This window comes from Panicum hallii, chromosome 1 (genome assembly GCF_002211085.1).
Source record: "Panicum hallii strain FIL2 chromosome 1, PHallii_v3.1, whole genome shotgun sequence".
Taxonomy (NCBI): domain Eukaryota; kingdom Viridiplantae; phylum Streptophyta; class Magnoliopsida; order Poales; family Poaceae; genus Panicum; species Panicum hallii.
This window is the reverse complement of record NC_038042.1, coordinates 26,666,236-26,674,379: the sequence shown is the minus strand read 5'-3', so window position 1 is coordinate 26,674,379 and position 8,144 is coordinate 26,666,236. Positions and strand designations below refer to the sequence as shown.

At 43.2% G+C, this 8,144-nt stretch overlaps 1 long non-coding RNA gene across 1 annotated transcript; it reads left to right on the top strand.

The window, feature by feature from the left end:
• The first annotated feature begins 5,957 nt into the window (after nucleotides 1-5,957).
• Nucleotides 5,958-7,644, top strand: LOC112878946. Its single transcript, XR_003225900.1, has 3 exons — nucleotides 5,958-6,417; nucleotides 6,508-6,604; nucleotides 7,471-7,644. It is a non-coding gene; the product is annotated as an uncharacterized LOC112878946 (long non-coding RNA).
• Nucleotides 7,645-8,144: the final 500 nt, after the last annotated feature.

The following is an 8,144-nucleotide window of genomic DNA, read 5'->3' as shown; positions in this document are numbered from 1 at the left end:
CAACCTTTATTCTGTAACGACATCTTCGATCGTGAGGTAAGAAGGTAAGGATCCTCAGCCAACTGAGGGAGCTTGGCCTTCCCGTCGGTGATGCGAACCGAACGCTGTTTCTCAAGCAGTGGCCTACTTGAGATGCTGCCAATGTACCAACCTTGGTTGATTACATTGGGAGTATATGGTTCGGCGGGTATGGCGATCGCTGTTCATATCCCCGCATTTTGCGGTACCCCCGTGAATACGTTGCTTCGACGACGTATGTTAACGTTGTCTGTACGGCGGTAATTGTACAGATGCTGTTTCTATAAGTGAACAGTAATGAATGGGAACGCTTTCATGACATGCTGGCATGAAAGGTTCATTGGATATATATTGTGGTTTTCTGCAGGTACACTAACCACGAATACGAAACTAGGACGGATAGGATTTATCGACTAGTTAATAGTGAGAGACGTATGTACTATGCCACCGAAACTAATCACGTAAGTCCGAAGATATTCGGCAGTTGTTTTTGGTTTGTGAGGACGAGTAGAACGTGCATGCATAACTCATCATTAAATACATGAATGCAATGTGTGTTTTGGTTCTTCTAAGGATGTGTGTTAGAATATTGATCTTTGGTGTGTTAGTGGGATTCTTGTAGTAGTGTTGATTAAGCCTCCTTAAGTATCTTTCTGCTTTCCAATCCTTGCTATATCAGAATCAGTTATCTCATCCTATTTACCTTGTAAGTCTTCAGCAGGGTAAATAAATTTTATCATCTAAATTCTTGTTTCAGATGGTTGGAGCACACGTGGAACCCCGGAAGGTTTCCGGGCAGATCAATCCAGCAATTCCCAACAACCATCCCTATCACTTTCACATCTAGCCGAGGTTATGGCTCGGCAAACTGAACTTCTCAACCTATTGGTACAACACAGAATCAACAACACCAGCAGTTACAAGGTCGTGATGAACCTCAGGTGGCAACTTATCAAGATTTCCTCAGTACTCAGCCCCGCTGTTCAGCAAAGCGGAGGAGCCCTTGGATGCGATGCTTGGCTCCGCACCATTGAATCTAAGTTTGCTCTTCTTCACGATTCCATGTGCGGACTCCAACAAGGCTTATTTTGCTGCCCAACAATTGCACGGAGCTGCCCGTATCTGGTGGGATATTATTGTGCTATGCAAACTGATGGCCATGTTATCTCCTGGGAAGAATTCCGTAATGCCTTCAGGGCACATCATATACCTGAAGGGCTGGTGGACGGAAACTGAATGAGTTCTTGGCACTTACCAAGGCACCCGAACTGTACTGCAGTATGCACAGGCTTTTAATCACCTGTGTCAGTACGCGGGCTACCATGCTGATAATGATGCCAAGAAGCAAGATCGTTTTCGTCGAGGTTTGGATACTAAGCTCAAAGAACATCTGAACTTGTCAAGGCGAATACTTTTAGTGAGTTGGTCAATATGGCACTAACTCAGGAGGACTGCATTACGGCACACCGTGCCGAAAAGAAGCGAAAGTCCACTGGATCCACGAGTGTTCAACCCTCGTGGTATCAAGTTTGATCAGAATGTATTGCCTTGAAGCACCACACAAGATGTTCCGATCGGCAGACTGGATTCTTAGCCGCCTCAACAGCAAGAAGAGTATCAACCTCCTGTACTTCTACAACAACCACAACAATTTGGCCCACGGCCGAATATTCAACAAGCTCGCCAGAAAAGCAACACTCATTGCTGTTTAAAGTGCGGAAGTGCGGATCACCTCCTTAAAAATTGTCCGCCACCAGAAGACCTAATCAAGGGCAGAATTCCAGTCGGAATGATCAGAACAAGGGTAAGAGGCTGATGATGCAAGTCCGGTATGGACATATCAATTTCACTACCCTTGCAGAACTTCCGGATGGAGCTCCTATCATGTCGGGTACATTTTCGGTACATCACAAAACCAGTTGTTGCATTATTCGATTCTGGAGCAACTCATAGTTTCATTAGTAACAACTGCAGTACCCGAATAGGACTTGATCTTTGCCCTACTAAGGGTCATATGTGATCTCTACCCCGGGAGGAAAAATTTCATTTGGCCAAATGGTCAAAAAGGTGCCAATTCAATTGGGTAGCAAGGAAATCAGAACTGATTGATTCTATTAAACCTAGAGGGTATTGATATTATACTTGGGACAAATTGGATGGCAGAAACATAGAGTACTGCTAGATATCTCTTCCCGAGTTATTGAGATTGATTCACCACATCAAGGAGCAACTACCCTCTATCTGCCCCAGCAGGAGTATCTGCACTCTTGCGCTTATGCTATCACAGACGTTAAAGTAAAAGATATTCCAGTGGTCTGTGAATACCCCGATGTCTTTCCAGATGATTTGCCCTGGGATGCCACCAGACAGAGACTCGAGTTTATTATTGAACTTCAACCTGGCACCGCTCCTATTTCGAAGAGGCCGTATCGTATGCCTCCAAATGAGTTGGCTGAATTGAAAATCCAACTCCAAGATCTTCTTGATAAAGGTTTTATACGCCCAAGTGCGTCACCTTGGGGTTGTCCCGCTCTCTTCGTTAAAAAGAAGGACAATAGCCTAAGGCTATGTGTCGATTATCGACCACTCAATGCGGTTACCATTAAAAACAAGTATCCTCTTCCCCGCATTGACATATTGTTTGATCAGTTAGCTGGAGCTAAGGTCTTCTCAAAAATTGACTTACGCTCTGGTTATCATCAGATCAAGATTAGGCCTTGCGACATTCCAAAAACGGCCTTCTCAACCAGATATGGACTTTATGAATATCTGGTTATGTCATTTGGGCTTACCAATGCACCGGCATATTTCATGTATCTTATGAATTCAGTCTTTATGCCGGAACTTGACAAATTCGTCGTGGTCTTCATCGATGATATTCTGATATATTCCAGGACTAAAGAAGACCATGCTAATCATTTACATGTCGTGCTTCAACGACTACGAGATCATCGCCTTTATGCCAAATTCTCAAAATGTGAATTCTGGCTAGATAGTGTGAAATTTTTGGGACACACTATCTCTAGTGAGGGCATATCGGTTGATCCTACTAAAGTCCAGGAAGTTATGGACTGGAAACCTCCAATTTCAGTCCATCAGATTCGGAGTTTCCTTGGCTTGGCAGGATATTATCGCCGATTCATTCCAGACTTCTCCAAGATAGCTAAACCAATGACTGAGCTACTGAAGAAAGAAGTTAAGTTCTGCTGGGATACTAAGTGTGATGAAGCATTCCACACTTTGAGAAGACTTTTGACAACTGCCCCAGTATTAGCTCAGCCGGATAATACTCAGCCTTTTGATGTCTATTGCGATGCCTCTGGAACTGGCCTTGGTTGTGTTCTTATGCAAAACAACCGAGTCATCGCTTACGCATCCAGAGCACTTCGAAATCATGAGCAAAATTATCCAACTCATGATCTTGAATTGGCAGCGGTTATTCATGCTCTCAAGATCTGGAGACATCATCTTATGGGTGCTAAGTGTAACATCTACACTGACCATAAGAGCCTCAAGTATATTTCACTCAAGCTGATCTGAATATGAGGCAAAGGCGTTGGTTAGAATTGATTAAAGACTACGATCTTGAGGTACATTACCATCCTGGTAAAGCCAATGTGGTTGCAGATGCCCTTAGCCGCAAGGCACGATGTCATTGCTTATCCGTTGAGGCTTTCAATGACACTCTCTGCAATCAGATGAGGAAACTCAATTTAGAAATCATTCCTCAAGGTAGTCTAAATCATTTATCCCTTGAGAATACCCTTCGAGATAAAATTATCAAATCTCAACTACATAACGAGGGTATCAATAATATCAAGCTAAAGCTATCACAGGGAGAAGCTAAATATAAGTGTTTTCACACTGATCATCAAGGAACCTTATGGTTCAACAATCGAATTGTTGTACCTAAAGATCATCAGCTTCGCAAGCAAATCCTTGATGAGGCACATCTATCCAAGTTCTCTATTCATCCTGGTAGTACCAAAATGTATCAAGATCTTCGACAAAATCTTTGGTGGACCAGAATGAAAAGAGAAAATTGCCAAGTATGTATCCGAGTGTGATACGTGTCAGAGAGTCAAAGCCACTCATCTCAAAGCATCAGGTACACTTCAGCCACTACCCATTCCGTCATGGAAATGGGAAGACATCAGTATGGATTTCATTGTTGGTCTTCCCGATACGTCTCAAAAGCATGACTCCATATGGGTAATCATTGATAGACTTACCAAAACAGCTCATTTTCTTCCCGTGCATACCACCTACTTAACTAAGAAGTATGCCGAAGTCTATCTGGATCAAATTGTTCGGTTGCATGGTGTTCCTAAAACCATTATTCTGATCGAGGGCCCCAATTCATTGCACGCTTCTGGGAACAGTTGCAGTCTGCTCTTGGAACTAAACTGATTCGAAGCTCTGCATATCATCCTCAAACTGATGGACAGACTGAGCGAGTCAACCAAATACTGGAGGACATGCTCCGAGCTTGTGTTATACATTATGGTACAAGCTGGGACAAATGTCTTGCCTTGGCCGAGTTCTCTTACAACAACAGCTATCAATCTAGCCTTCAGATGGCTCCTTTTGAAGCATTATACGGTCGCAGATGTCGAACTCCTTTGAATTGGTCTCAGACCGGTGAACGCCACATCTTCGGACCCGATCTGGTTGTAGAAGCCGAAGATAAGGTCAAGGTTATTCAAGCCAATCTCAAAACCGCTCAGTCTAGACAGAAAAGCTATGCAGATAAAAGAAGGAAACCTTTGCAGTTCCAAGTAGGAGATTTGTTTATCTCCGAGTCTCTCCTACCAAAGGTGTCCAGCGTTTCGGCATAAAAGGAAAGTTAGCACCACGGTATGTTGGACCCTTTGAGATCCTTAAAGTCTGTGGCCCTGTGGCTTACAAGATTCGCCTTCCATCTCAATTGGCTGCCATTCACGATGTTTTCCATGTCTCTCAACTCAAGAAGTGTATTAAAGTACCTACAGAGGTCATTGAAACCACCGCCATTGAGATTGAACCTGATCTGTCTTACACCGAGCAACCTATTCAAATTTTGGATACCAAGGAAAGAGCCACTAGAAGAAAGACAGTTAAGATGTACAAGATCTTATGGGATCACCACACCGAAGAAGAAGCAACCTGGGAAATGGAATCTTATCTTCAACAAAATTTCCCAAACTTCCTTCAAGTCAATCCCCAAACTTAATCGTCTGTTTCTTTCCGCCTTCGAATCTCGGGACGAGATTCTTTTTAGGGGGGAGGGCTGTGACACCCTAGGTGTCAAATTGTACCATAATATGTATGAAATGTAATGCATGTGTTGATTTGTAAAAAAGTTGGATGTATTTGTAGCAATAAGACCCTAGGTGTAATTTTATAAAAATATGAGTCCTTTTGTGTAAATGCACGAGTTACAAAAGTAATTTTTAAAAGTTACCAGGGGCCGAATTATAAGAATGCAAGTAATCATGACAGCTCTGAAAACTTGCAATTAGGCCCAAGTTGTGTGTAAAATATGCAACAAGGACAAATTTTTATAAAACTTAAAGTTAGTCCAAAATCTCAAAATAAAGTTGTATATTTTGAGTTTTTGAATTCAAACCCTAAAACAAAGTTGTAGAGCTTGAAAAGTTGTACAACTTTCATTTTGAACACTTTTCCTTTTGAGCCCTAGTTTAAAAGTTATCGCTGTTTTACAGACAGGTCCCTGGAATTTTGAAAATTTACATTTGGGTCCAGTCGTCCCCAACCCTCCTTCTTCCTCCTCTGGCTGTTTACTGCTGCTCCTCTGTTTTACTGTGCCGGCGCCGCAATTCTTGAATTCAAGCCGGCCAGTGCAGCCCCCTTCCCCCCCCTCTCCTAGGCGCCGCCCTAGGCCTGCTCTTTGCCCTAGCCCGCCCCCGTGGCCGTTCCTCGCGCTCCTACGTGTCTGCCGTTGTCGCCCGAGTTGCTACGTGGCCGGTCTCCCCACGCCACCTCCCTCCAGTGCGCCTCCTGCCTATCCCTGCCACGGCCCTCTCCTTCCTGAGCTGCTTCACCACAGAGGACCGCCTCCACTGGCATTTCCCCACCTCCTGACGTCTTCATTTTCCTTCCCTGGTTCTGTTTGCTGCTGCTTCCCTTGCGCCAAACTGCCATCCCCTTCCTCCTCCCTGCTGTGCGCCGTCCCTCTGTTCCAGGCCGCCTCCAACCTCGCCTCCGGATCCCTGTACCCCGCTGCCTTTCCCCAGGACAGAACCGCACCGCCCCTTGCCCTCCCAGGCCGGAGCAGTCTGTTCCACACGGAGCTCCACCTCCCCACCGCCGAGCACTCTCTTGTGGCCCTCCTGCTCACCTTGCGACCCCCAAAATGGGCTCCTGATGTGCTGCTCGACCTCCCCCGGCGACCATCTGGTGAGGTGCCCCTCCCTGCGTTGTTCCCCTGTACAGGATCTTCTTTTTCCCCATGGAATCAATCCCTGCGTCTCCTCTGTTTTGTTGCAGATAAGGGACCTCGTGCAGCAATTAAGACAAGTTCAGGGGGTTTTCTGCGAAGTGTAGACCCATAGGAACAGTGCTGTTCGAGGACCTGTATGTAAAGGTGCTTGTTATTTCATGTGAAGTGATGCTGCTGACTTGCAAAATCCCTAGAAAATCGTAGAAAATTCAAAAAAATATGAAACCAGTTGGATTTGAATCCTCATTTTAAACCCTATCACTTTTGTTTTATAACCATGTTATGAAAGTATATGGTTTGTTCCGTATTTAAAATAGAAGTAAAGGGATGCTTGTTATTTCATGTGAATGGTATTTCTGATTTGTAAATTCAATAGAAAATTGTAGGAAATTCCAAAAATTACAAAACCAGTTTTGTTTGAAACTAGATTTTGAACTCTACAACGTCTATTAAATAAGTTTGATATGAAACCAAATAGTTTTGAATCTTTGTTAAATCTAAGATAATAAAATGTAATATTCATGTCTCCTGCATGGTAACTGTGTTGATCTTGATTTTTGATATGCAATCCCTATGGATTAAGCATGAATTGATATGGAATTTTCAAACCTAAGTTTATTTTGTAATTTAAATTCTTTTAAGTTGATCAATTCAATTTATTTTATAATTAGCTAAATCTAGTCTATTCGGTAAAGCTTATCTAATTAGATCTTTTAGTTAGAATCAGTTAAGTATGCGATTGATCTGTGTTTAAATTTTCAAAACTTTATAACCTTAATTGTCCAAGCTCCACATTCAAATTTGAATAAATTGAGTATCTTAATTCTTGCTTTCAATTAAATCAATGCTATAGTCATGTTAGTCATGAGTTGAATGTTTAGGATTCAAGACTTAGGTTTCCCTCTTGTATCGTGAGTTCTCGAGTGTTAACCTTCTGGATTGCAGTTTATCGTAAAATAAAATAAGAAGACTATACATTCTTTAACTTTATATTCTTGCATATCATATAGATCCGACTGCTTTTGCCGACGATGTCTACAAGCTGATCGTGGATCGAGCCGTGAAAATTCCTACAGATCCCGGAACCAGAAGAAGGTTGTTCTGAAGACCTCAAGAACTTCATCAGGGAATTCTCGGAAGGCCCGAACCAAAGTTTCGGACGTTATTAACTTGACTAACCCCAGCCTCACCAGTAAAGGCAAGCCCCGGACATATCCCACTATTTTATTTACACTGCAATCTATGTCTATCCATATTATATCTTGCATTAAGTCTAGGAATTGGAATGAAACCCTAGATGCATGAATTCTAGGAATCCAATGTAATGCTCCCGAGTCCTTAACGGATAGATGCTCCGCTAATAGGACCGGTAAAAGTCGGGTGATTTCCTGTCACTCGCGCAATATAGGAGTTGTAATGATTACATTCCTGTTATCACTATAAGGATGCCGGACGGGAGTTTTGTGCGGTATCATGGTCGAGATGATACCCCGTCTGTGTTGATGAATCTGATAAGGTCGCAGCGTGTGGAAGTGCGGGTTAAGTGTTTGAAAGTACTAGCCACATACCGTGAGTTATGGGTAAGCGGTAAGCCTAGTAGCCAATCGGACCGAGGAGTGGACATACCTCCCACCACATGTATTTGCTTCTTTTGGTTACTTGGTTCGATTGGGGAAATACGTGT